We start from the raw sequence: 12344 nt of genomic DNA on the forward strand, positions 1-12344 counted from the left end.
TACAAATAATATTTATTGAAAATTATTAATAAAATAATAATAGAAATAATATTATAATAAATAATAATAATAATTATAGTTAATAATAATAATTATAGGTAATAATAATTATTATTATAATTATATTTAGAATTGATAATAACAATAATAATATTTATTATTATTACAAATAATATTTATTATTATTACAAATAATATTTATTGAAAATTATTAATAAAATAATAATAGAAATAATTATTATAATCAATAATAATAATTATAGTTAATAATAATAATAATTATTATTATTATAATTATAGTTAGAGTTGATAATAACAATAATAATATTTATTATCAATTATATATTAATAATCTATTATAAATATTATAATCTATTATATATTTTAATAAATATTATTATAAATATTATTTTAATAATAATCTATTATATATTTTAGTTAATATTATTATAAATATTATTTGTAATGATAATACTATTAATAATTAATATTAGAGTTGAAATTATAAATAAATGAAAAATAAATAAATTGGCTTTAGTAGGATTTGAACCTGGATCCTTTTGTATAAATAAATGAAAAAATAAAAATAAATTGGCTTTAGTAATATTTGAACCCAGATCCTTTTGTACCAGAGTTTTAAAATGACAAAAAAACTGATTTTTAGGACACTTGTCAATAAAAGAGAATAGGTAATATAGTAATTTTGGTGGTATCTTCTTTTCTTAATATATAATAGATAGCACAAAAGGAAACTCACAACATATTTGATTTATACACAAAAAGACTACTTCCCCTAACCTGGAATTCTTGATTAAAATTGGGGGAAATCCCAAAACTCACATCTCACACTCTAATTTCGTCCTCCTCTTTTATATGTGTCTTAATTAGGGGTTTAAGTGCTAAAACGAAAATAAGCTTTATGGTGGGTATAATTCAAGTTTATCAAGGTTTGAACCATGACCATTTCAATGTCAAATCCATCTACAACCATTCAACAAACTCATGTTTTATAATAATTATCATAATCATATGATTATACTAACAGATTCAAGTATATTATCAAAACAATAATGAATTAAAATAACACCCAAATGACATACATAGGACTCAAACCCAAGTCCTCTCACACAATCAAGTACTCTCAACCATTTGAGCTAGTACTTTTCCACATCATTCTAATTAACATTTAATGTCATCAAGGTTCTTACCATCCGCATTTATTAATTAATTAATTAATTTCCACAGGTCTTATAGTAGGCATGTCAACGGGACGGGTAGGGTACGGGTAGTAGCTGCCCCGTACCCTACCTGCTAGATAAATATATGCCTCGTACCCATATTTGTCAGGTATTCGTTATACGGGTACCCGCATAATTTTTTAATATCCACGGGTACCTGCGGGTATTTACAAAAAATTAAAAATAAATATTGAACAACATATTTTAATCAAAAATTCAAATAAAATACAATACATAACATTCATAAATTTTAAACAAAGTCCAAATAACCCATTTAAATAGTGTTGAATGACAGTTTACAAATAAATGATTTTTTTTTAAAATTAATTGATAAAAAAATAACTCATTTAAAATCAATATGTTAATATTTTAATCATGTTTTTTTATTCTTTTTTAATTTAAATTAGAGTATAGCAGGTACGAGTATCTACGAGTATAAATACTATGATACCCGTACTTGCCCCGTTAACATATGGGTATTAAAAATACCCGTACCCGTTACCTGTGGGTATCCATTTACAATATTCATTTTCTACTTGTTGCAGATTTTATCCATAGATACCTGCGGGTACGGATTTTTTTTACATCTCTAATCTTATGTGATGTGAAACTTTTCAAGACATGTTATTTTTATCATCCCAACAGAAATAAATTTATCATACTTAAAATTTCCAAATAAGAATCCAATGACAAATATTCTAAAAAATTAAAAAATCTAAGCTAAAAGTAGCAAGCAGTAATACAATAGTAAACTAAAAAATCTAAACAACCACTAAAAACCATAACTAAAATAAAACACAACAGGTAAACAACTAACATCTAAAAGCATTAACAACTAACTAAAAACAATAATAAAAAAAAGTAAAAACTTCCCTACAATAGAATGAAACATTGTCGTCAATGTGAGAATGTAGTATAGCGTGTTGAGAGAGATGTTGCAATTGCATGCCTAGTACAAAGTAGAATTGTTCTTGCAATAAGGCAGACACAGCATTGTAAAAAGTATAAAAGTCATTCAAGGAGCTCTTGCTTTTATTGGAGATCGGGTTGCCTTATCACTCATAATATTCTTTTTTATGGACAACCGAACAGTTCGACTATGAATTTTGCGACTATAAAGATAAGAGATAAAATATTCTTATCAATATTTTTGTCTCAAGTTTGAATTTTTTGAAGACGTGTCTAGATTGGATCATATTGGTGGAATAGGGGGAATGTTGTTGTGGTTGCAATTAGCATGATAACTATGCTTCATTTACATTAGGTTGCTTATGAAATGAGCCACTTATAAATTTGTATGACGTAAACAATTACTTAAAGAGTTCTTGTGTCAAAAGTGACATTGAATTTGTTACAATTTACGCAAAATACATTTAATTCACTTTATGAAACACTATTGTTTTTTCATGTTTTCAAAGTTTCAATAGTTGAATTAGCTTGTATTCTTGTTAGGTAGTGTGTATATCCTTAAAAAAGTTGAACTTGCACTCTCGTATGAAAAGGAAAGTTCTTATGAAGTTGATAATGTTTTGTTTAGTGAAATGGTGAAAAAAAAAAGCAATTTTTACCTCTTTTGCTCGAAAAGTCTTCTTATGTCTCTTGTTCTTTGATCAACATATCAATATAATTTAAATAATGGAAGTACAAAGATATTTAAAATATTTTTTTATTTAAATATATGATCTCAATTTATAATTTGTTAACAATATTAATAAATACAATTGGTAATCATTGTAACGTCCCATTTAATAGATAATTCTATTAAAATAAAATATTGTACATATTATAATATCCAAAGGCGCTAGACTTAGTGTATAAAGATTTCACAGCCATCCAAATATCCAATAAAAAAAGCTAAGACACACACCACGGTACCATTAACAAAATAGAAAGATTCAACAAGTGCCCAAAAGCTTGCTCATAAGCAAGAGATTACAAAATGATGAAAACTCTTCCAACGTGGGTCCAACAGTGAGCCCCACTCCAAACTAAGCTGCAACATGTTCGTCGTCACTACGATTACCAAGGTCTCCCATATCTGCTCACACCAAATGGATTGGTGATCATTGCAAAAAGGAAAAACCACACACAAGACAAACACAAGCAAATAAAAGGATAAGCTAGAGTAAAAAGGTTTTTAGCATACAACCAAGCATACAATTTCAACCCACTGGACACCACCATGAGATCTCATCAAGAGATTCATGAAATTACGTCCTTTAAATGTGTCACCATCGTGAGATCTCACCAAGAGATTCGTGGAACTACGTCCTTTACATGAGGCACCACCATGAGATGTCACTAAGAGATTTGTGGAATTACGTTAACATAAGACACCACCATGAGATATTACTAAGAGATTCATGGAATTACGTCTTGATCCATACCATAATCATGTCTCACCAACCAAACATAAAATTATCATGCATACCAAATCTCATGCCAATATTCAACCAACCATCCAATCATGTTCCATACACAAAATCATACCAAACTCATCAATTCTAGCCCATAAACCACTTAATACATGCATATTCACCCAATTCATGCTTTAATAGAGTAATTCAATCAAACATGTGACCATCATCCAAAAACAGAGAAGAAACAACACTAGAGCACGTCCTTGTCCAGTTCTCGCTTAGGCAAAAGGGCTCTCGCTCAGGCGAGAGGAACCCCTCGCTCAAGCCACCAATACTCGCTTGGGCGAGACTACAAATACAGGGCATGTTGAGGTCTCGCTCAAGCTAGCCCATCTTGCTCAAGTGAGAATACTCTTGCTCAAGCGAGTGGCCTTCGCTTAGGTGAGCCCTAAAAAACAGAGAAGGGGTGAGCTGCTGTTGTTCTCGCTTAGGCGAGAACTCCTCGCTTAAGCGAGAGCTTTCGTTTTAGGCGACAACCCAACTCACTTGCGCGATTTCAACAGAACTCACTCCTCTCACTCGTGCAAAACCAGCTTCCAATCATCATAGTAGTACATGCAACATATTTTCACGCAACCAACAACATATATCAAGTACCCAAAGCATAAAACCAACCAAACAGACAAAATAACTAAAAACAGTAAAACCCTATCTTCCCATGCCTTATCAAAAGCCACTGTGAGGGGGCTTAGGCAAGCATAATGGTATCACAGCTCCAAGAACAATTTTGTGAGCTGGAAACACTAACATCGAAACAAGGACGGGTTACTACGATGCCCTACCTGAAATCAAGAAAGTCAAATTAGAGAAGAGAGAGTATGACTTGAGGGCTAACTTACGTGAAATAGAAATAAAGTTCACTAGCTCGATGAAGAACGGGAGCCAAACCCTAGTAGAGCTCTGTTGGAGAAGAAGTGGCAATGAGAAAAGGAGTTGTTTTTGCAAAGTGTGGCAGAATGAGAAGGGTTAGGGCTAGAAAAGGATCTTGGGACATCCTATGAGCTGGCCCTTAGGCCCAACAGATGGGGCTAGGCCCTTAAACTTTTAGGGCAGAAAATAAGTGGATTTTACAATCATAAACTTTTATTTGGTACTCTAATTTCAAATACATACAATTGTAATTTCTTTTTAAAGATTTGATATTGAAGAAGTGAGAATACTTCTTTTCGATGTTAAATATTTGATAATATTATATTTTCTTTGCCGTAATTTTTTGTTATTTTATAAAAATTAATTATTTGATATTAAAATAGTAAGAAAGCAAGTACGAGCACACATAATTGTTACCTGATAGGAATGATTATTAGAAAAAATTTGATACCCTTTAAATTTAGATATGAGTGTAGAGATTAATTTTTTCTTTGGAGATGAATATAAAATAGCAAAACTCGTCCTCGTCTCATCCTTCCCGGTTGGCATCCTACACATGACCGATTTATATCTTAACTATCAAATCATGTTATATTTATCACTACAAAAAATCAATAAATAGTTGTCAATTTTAGAAACTAAAATAGTTGATTAGTGTATTGGTTAAATTAGATACGATTTAATAAATAAAAGAATTATTAATTTTTAAAATAGTCTCTATTATAAATAATAAATTATAATTAATTTATGAATTAGAGTCTAAATTAATTCAACATTAATTATTAAAGTTTTAATTACTTTATTATTGATTTTAAATTAATCTGAATTAGAAATTAATATAAATACTAATTTCTTAATAACTAAAACCTTACAGGATTTTTTCACTTTTAATATATATATATATATATATATATATATATATATATATCAGAAAAAAAAAACTATAAAAAACATAATTTATTATATTATTCTGTTTTAACTCACATCATTAGATACTTTAAAATATATATTTTTCATTTTATTATACTCCAATTTTTTTACTTCTTATTAATGAAATACATACGTCATGCCCATGTGTATTATTTTTTAATGACAATAAAAAAAATAATTATAAAATTAAATATAAATATTTTTTTTTTTATTTTTAGGTAAATTTTATTATAAATAGTAATTTAGTTTTAAAAAATTGTTAAGTTTAAAAATGATTAGATTGAAAAAAATGATTAAATTTTAAATGACGATGACTTAAAGAGTTAAATTAATAAAATAATTATTTTAATTTAAACATTTATTTATTAAAGATAATTGAAAAAGGAATAGCATAGATAATATAATATAATAAGTACAATTTATTCTTTTACCTGTCTTCTTCTGTTCTAATACTATTGTTTCTTATGTTCCTCAACCTATCTGTCTTTGATTTTTTTTTTTTTTTATTACTTCTATTGTCACCCTTTGTTTCAGGATTTGCCAAATCTTCTGCTAAATCTTCGGTTGCTCCTTCTGGACCCTTGAAAGAGATTGTTTTTATTGGATCCTCGGAGGTTGAAGGGCACGAAATTGCCTTTGAATTCAACTAAATGAATTTCAGAAGATCGCCTCTGTGGAGGTATTACTCCCCGGATGGTAAAGTCAATCTTTTATTGTAATTTTTATTTGATTTTTTATTGATATTTAAAATATTAAAAAGACAAATACATATATACTCCTTAATAAACATAGAGTTAATATATTTTTATTTTTAATTTTGAGTAAAAATTAGAATTAGTTTTTATTAAAGATTTTAAACTAATTCAGTCATTTATTTCTAAAAATGCATGAATTTATTTTTTTAAATTAAATGATTTTAAATTTAGTTGATGTTTAAAATACATTTCTCAATTAATATTCAAGAAAATATGTATTAAATTATGTAAAGTCCTCTTATTTCAGCTCTAATATTTAAGGGTTGTCCCAAAATTTAATGGACTTAAGGGCTGACTCATAGGGTGTGCAAGACCCCTAAGGCAGCCAAACCCCTCTCACTTCTATCATTCTTGCAAAAGCAGTAATCTCATACTCTCCTTTTCTCCACAGAGACTCTGTTAGGGTTTAGCATCAATCTTGGTCAAGTAACTCAACCTTATTTTCTTGCTCCACGTAAGTTATTCTCCAGCTCATACTTCTCCTCTCTAGGCATATTTTCGTATTTCCAGAAGGGTTTCGTAGTAAGCTCATTTTTTAAATCTGTTCCACTATCTTTTCCAGTTTACAAATATATTCCTTGAGCTGCCGTGTTCAGCTGTTGGGTGTCGAAGTCCTTGCTAGCTTATTTCTAGGTAAGGGAAGCTAGGGTTCTGCTTTTAAATGTACTTAAGCTTGCGTTTTGGTTCTGTTTTGTGCTCTTGGGTGATTTCATGGCTTTTAAGTTAATATGAACATGTATTGTGACTTGCTCTAGATAACTTTTGTGCTGGCTTGCATGAACAGTCGTGGAGATCTGATAATCTCGCCCAAGGGAGTGGATCTCGCCTAAGCAAAAGTATCAGAAAACCCACCCAGGTACTACGCGAGTTGTCGCTCAGGCGATGAACTCATGTTTTGAGCGAGAGCCCATCTCGCTCAGGCAAGGAGGTCTCGCCTAAGAGAGAGAGCGCGACAACACCATTGTTCCCCTCTTAGAGCTCTCGCTTAGGCGAAGGGAGCTCGCCTGAGCGAGGAGCTGGACGAGGATGCGTTCTTATTTTGTTACTTCTCTGTTCTTGGATGTTTGTCACATGCTTGATTGAATTACTATGTTAAAGCATGAGGTGGGTGAATATGCATGACTAAAGATGGTTTATGGGTGGTGAATGACGAGTTTGGCATGATCTTTGTATGGAATATAAATGAATGCTTGGTTATATATGTGGTCATGGATTTGGTATGAGCAGCTTAGTAGAGCAGTAAAGGTCACCACAAGTGCAAGCATCCGCTGAATTCGACTAATTATAAGTATCTGGATTAGCCGTGTCTTGAGTCTTAGTGTATTGTTTGAAAAGTCATAACATGATTGGTTGAAATATGCATCTTGGATTATGAAAGTGTATGTAATTGTATGATAAATCATTTTCTACTCTAGCTTACCCTTTCTGCTTGTTTGTGTTCCTGTGTGTGGTTTTCTCCTTTTGCGATGATCATCAATTTATTGATGTGAGCAGATGCGAGAACTCCCTGTGGTCATCAGGGTGATGGAGGTCTGCTGCATAGCCATCTGGACTGTTTTCTGCTCATCTGAATTTCTTTTAGAGTTATGGCCCATGTATTGTCTTGTCATTAGGCTTTATTTTGAAATATTGTCGATCCATTATTATACATGTTTACTAGCATCGTGGTGTGCCTTAGTTTATCCCCTGTTCTCTTGTGGACATCTGTAAGGAGTAGTATTTATACTCTGTGACTTCATCTCTTATATTATTTTGTGTGGCATCTCATTCAATTAAGGATGGGATGTTACAAATTAGGTAAACAAACTAAAATATTATAATAAAATGTATTTAAAACATTAAATAAATTTAATAAAATTTGGTTAAAAAAATTAAATTTACATATTTATAAAATTAAAAAAGAAAACTAATTTAATTTTCATTTAAAATTAAAAAAGAAAAACATATTTAACCATACAGACGAAACATAATCAAAATTGACTGTTCGTTAAGCGTACAGATAAAATGAAGACGAGTTTTCAGTTTAAAGATAAAGGGTAAGGATGAAATAATGAACTTGACATTTAAGCTGCGTCGCTGTTATCTTATGGTCTATGAATAGTTGGCCCTCAATTAAATAGCCAGAGTTGTTCTATCAAATCAATTTCAATTATCGTTTTGTTAGCTCATTCACGTGATTCAATTTCGAGAGAAACTTATGACAGTACTATCTGATACGGTGTACAAAGTTGCAGACGTTATTTTCAAATCTCGATTGAAGAGAAAGGTTCTGGAACTTTTGCAGTTTCCGTGAAAGCCTTATCTTCCACATAAAATAGATAAAGAACTGCTCACTTAAATCATATAATATCTTACGTTGGACCGTATAATAAGATATTCTCTGTACATGTTAACCCAAAGAGAAGATAAGCCTTGCATAGACTTTCGTCGGCATTCGTCGGCATTATCTGCAACTGCATCCACCAGTTACACTAAAAAGTCATGTGTAGTTTCTCCTACTCAGTGAGAAACATAATTTATGCGCTAAATAAATGCTTATTTCGTTGTAATAAATTGACGCATGGCTAATATAATAAGATTAGACACTAAAAAAAATAGCCATTCATTTCAATAATTTATATTAAAATATTATGTAATTAAATAAGATAAATAGAAATAAAATATTGATATTTTAAAGATCAATTTGAATAATTTTTTTAAAATTTATGATTTAATTAAAAAAATCTAATTAAAAACAAACTTAAAATTTTCTAACTAAATTTAGGACGAAGTGAGTAATTAAATCTTTTACAATTTAATGACTTTATAACAATGTTTTATTTTAAGTTTTAGTACATTTTTTTCTTATAGTTTTACTATGTATGTTATGCTAAGATATTAAGATGTTTTCTGATCGTAGAGCCACTAAGTTATTGACCTGATAAATTATTAAGCTTTAATATTCCAAAAAATAATACTATACACATTTATCAGCTCCGATTACATTCTCTGAAATGTTTAAATTGTTCATACTTATATTTTCTTTTCCACAATAAAAATGGAGGCGATTGTTAAAACTAGATGATACAACACACTTCATCAGATAAAAGCTCTAAATAGTTTTGATGATAATACATACTATAAAATGATAATAGTAAATATTATTATTCATCTAACTGTTATATTTTATATAATTTTATTACATAAAATTATTATTCTGTTGTTATTATTTTGGATTAACATTAATAATAAATTAATTTATTTGTTAATATTAATTATTGTATGGGTAATATATATATATATATATATATATATATATATATATATATATATATATATATATAATTTTGGGTATTCTAATGAACGATCCGTGATGGGGTTGGATTGTTTAATAAATGGTCTGTGATGGGTTTAAATAATCAGATACATTTTGAGAGGTCCCTGATCTCTGCTGAGGGGTTATAAAACTGATACCCATTAGTCAGTTTTTAAGGAACAACGTAAAATATTCTTACGTTTGAGAATATCCATCAGAAAGAGAACAATAACATCTCATACTACGTGCTTTCATAGATCCTTCATTAGTTCCAAGTACACAATTTTTAACTCATACTTGAATATATTGTATTATTGTATCTTATACATATTTTATTTCTATCAATTGGTATCAAAGCCTATTAAGATACAAAATATAATTATTCATTATTCTTTTGGAAAGTGTATCATAATATTGAAAATTTAATAGAGGGGATTAATTACTGTTTAAAACCCTAATTAAGGAAACCCCAATAATGATAATCTTCTCTCTCTCGGTAGACCCAATTTTGTGGGTTTTATGTTTGCACAAAAGAACCTCTTATATGTTTGCACAGTGCAAACCTAATTGTTCTTGAAAATCCTAATCGGTAGCCATGTGCAAATTGAGTTTCGGACCAATAAATTTTTTTCGAACCCTTCTTCTTCCTACAATGGTGGACATGATTCGCGGTCAAAGTCTTGGTGACGCATTCTCAAGCGACGTTGTAGTGGCTCCCGGTTTGGGTGCGTTTTGGGGAGTTGCGATCTTGTTTATGTCTAGTAATGTTGCAAGGAGGAAGATGAGGTGTTGGTCCCGTCTGCAAGGATCACAATGCTGCATCGGAGGTCGTTTTTGTTTGTGCACAACGGTGGTCATTTTTTGTTCGCGGTCGTGCGCAAGAATGATGATGATCACTTTTGGTGGCACATATTTCGCACCTTAATGGCCATGTGCACTGTGTGTCAGTTTCTTTTTTGAATCTTTCAAAACATTAATTATCTATCAATTAACCAGCCTCACTATAATGAGTGTAGCTAAAAATTGCAGCGGCACCTTTAAAAATAATAATAATAATAATAATAATAAATTAATAAAATAATTACATTTAATAATAATAAAATAAATAAATAATAATTAAATTAATAATAATAACGATTATTATTATTATTATTATTATTATTATTATTATTATTATTATTATTATTATGATTTCATGCATTATATAATTTATTATATTTTTGTTAAGCATGATATAATTTTATATAATTGTTAACTCACCTATCGTGGGTACACTTGTATGAAATTTTATGGAAATGATATAATTTAAATATTTTATTAATTAATTTGATATTACATTAATATTAATTATACCCTATCAGTATTTTATTATTAATGCATTTTACTTTTCTTGATACAATGTATTTTTTGAATTTTATTATGTTAATTATTTGTCTTGTACCCTATCAGTATTAGATTTCTTTTGACATGAGATGTGCATTGTATTTTATTATATTTTATGTTTTGTTTTATTTCTTATTTATTATGATTCGGGACCCTTAGGCGGGATCATAGTGAATGAGAAATAATTTGATATCATAGGCATATTTGCTATGTATTCAGAAACATTTATTTTGTTTATTTACACAATAAGTGTGTATTAAATGTTTCTTTGTTATTTTGATACCAGCTTCTTTACCTATGCCATTGACTTCGGTCAAAACTTTAAATGGGACAAATTTTGAGGACTGGAAAGAATCTTTAGATTTGTATCTAGCAATTACCAACATGGATTTTTCCTTGAAAGAAGCAAAACCTTTAGCTCTTACGCCTGAGTCCACTATTGTCCAAAGAGCTTCTCGTGAAAAATGGGAACACTCGAACAGGGTGTGCTTGATGGTGATGAGATATACCATGGAGAAGTCTATTCGATAGAGCATTCCGGATAATGACAATGCTAAGGATTTTATGAGATCAGTTGGTGAGAAGTTTAAAACTTTTGATAAAGCTTAAAAGGGTCAATATCTGTCACTTCTTGAGAAGACCAAATATGATGTTGTCAGTGGTGTTCGTGAGCATATGATGAAGCTTGTGCACTATTATAACAAACTCAAATCTCTAAAGGTAGATCTTGGTGATAGTTACTTGATTTGGCAGGTTATGGAATCTCTTCCTTCTCAGTTTGATGTGTTGAAGACTTCTTACAACACTCAAAAGGAGGAATGGACAATTGATGAAATGATAGCTATTATTTCTCAAGAGGAAGCATCGATTAAAAAGACCAAGTCTCATAGTGTGTAGTTTACAGCTACTACTTCAAGCACTAAACCTGTGAAAAAGGGCTTCAAAGGTAAATCTCGTCCTGAAAAAGGGAACACAGGGAAAGCACCAATGGTTTTAGAGCCTAAGAAGAAGTACTTCAAGGGAAATTATGCCTATTGTAAGAAATTTGGACACAAGCTAGCTGATTGTTATATTCTTAAGAAGAAGAATGCTGATAAGGAAGGTATACTCCTATATGCTCTAGCTTGTTTTGAATCTAATGTTATTGATGTTGCTCCCAATTCTTGGTGGTTAGACTCGGGTGCTACTATTCATGTTGTGAATTCTTTACAGGGGTTCACAAGTCTGAGAAAACCAAGTGATGTCGAGGCCAAGATTATCATGGGAGATGGAGCTAGAGCACTAGTTGAAGACATATGAGTAGTTTCTTTAAATTTACCTTCTGGACATGTTTTGTTATTAAAAGACGTTGTTTATGTACCTTCTATGAGAAGAAATTTGATTTCAGTTTCAGTTTTGGACAAATGTAGCTACACTTTTGAATTTGGCAATGGTAAACTTGTTGTTTATTTCA

The 12344-nt window shown here is 30.1% G+C and overlaps 1 long non-coding RNA gene and 1 pseudogene across 1 annotated transcript; both read left to right on the forward strand.

Moving 5' to 3' along the window:
• The first annotated feature begins 6519 nt into the window (after window positions 1–6519).
• On the forward strand, window positions 6520–7907 carry LOC146886187 (uncharacterized). The gene is made up of 3 exons (XR_014994949.1): window positions 6520–6667; window positions 6776–6846; window positions 6998–7907. It is a non-coding gene; the product is annotated as an uncharacterized LOC146886187 (long non-coding RNA).
• Window positions 7908–11566: 3659 nt separating this feature from the next.
• Window positions 11567–12132, forward strand: LOC146886188 (uncharacterized; annotated as a pseudogene).
• The last annotated feature ends 212 nt before the right edge of the window (window positions 12133–12344 follow it).

This window comes from Vigna unguiculata, chromosome 5, assembly GCF_037176805.1.
Source record: "Vigna unguiculata cultivar grain cowpea cultivar isolate G323 ecotype 2 chromosome 5, ASM3717680v1, whole genome shotgun sequence".
NCBI lineage: Eukaryota > Viridiplantae > Streptophyta > Magnoliopsida > Fabales > Fabaceae > Vigna > Vigna unguiculata.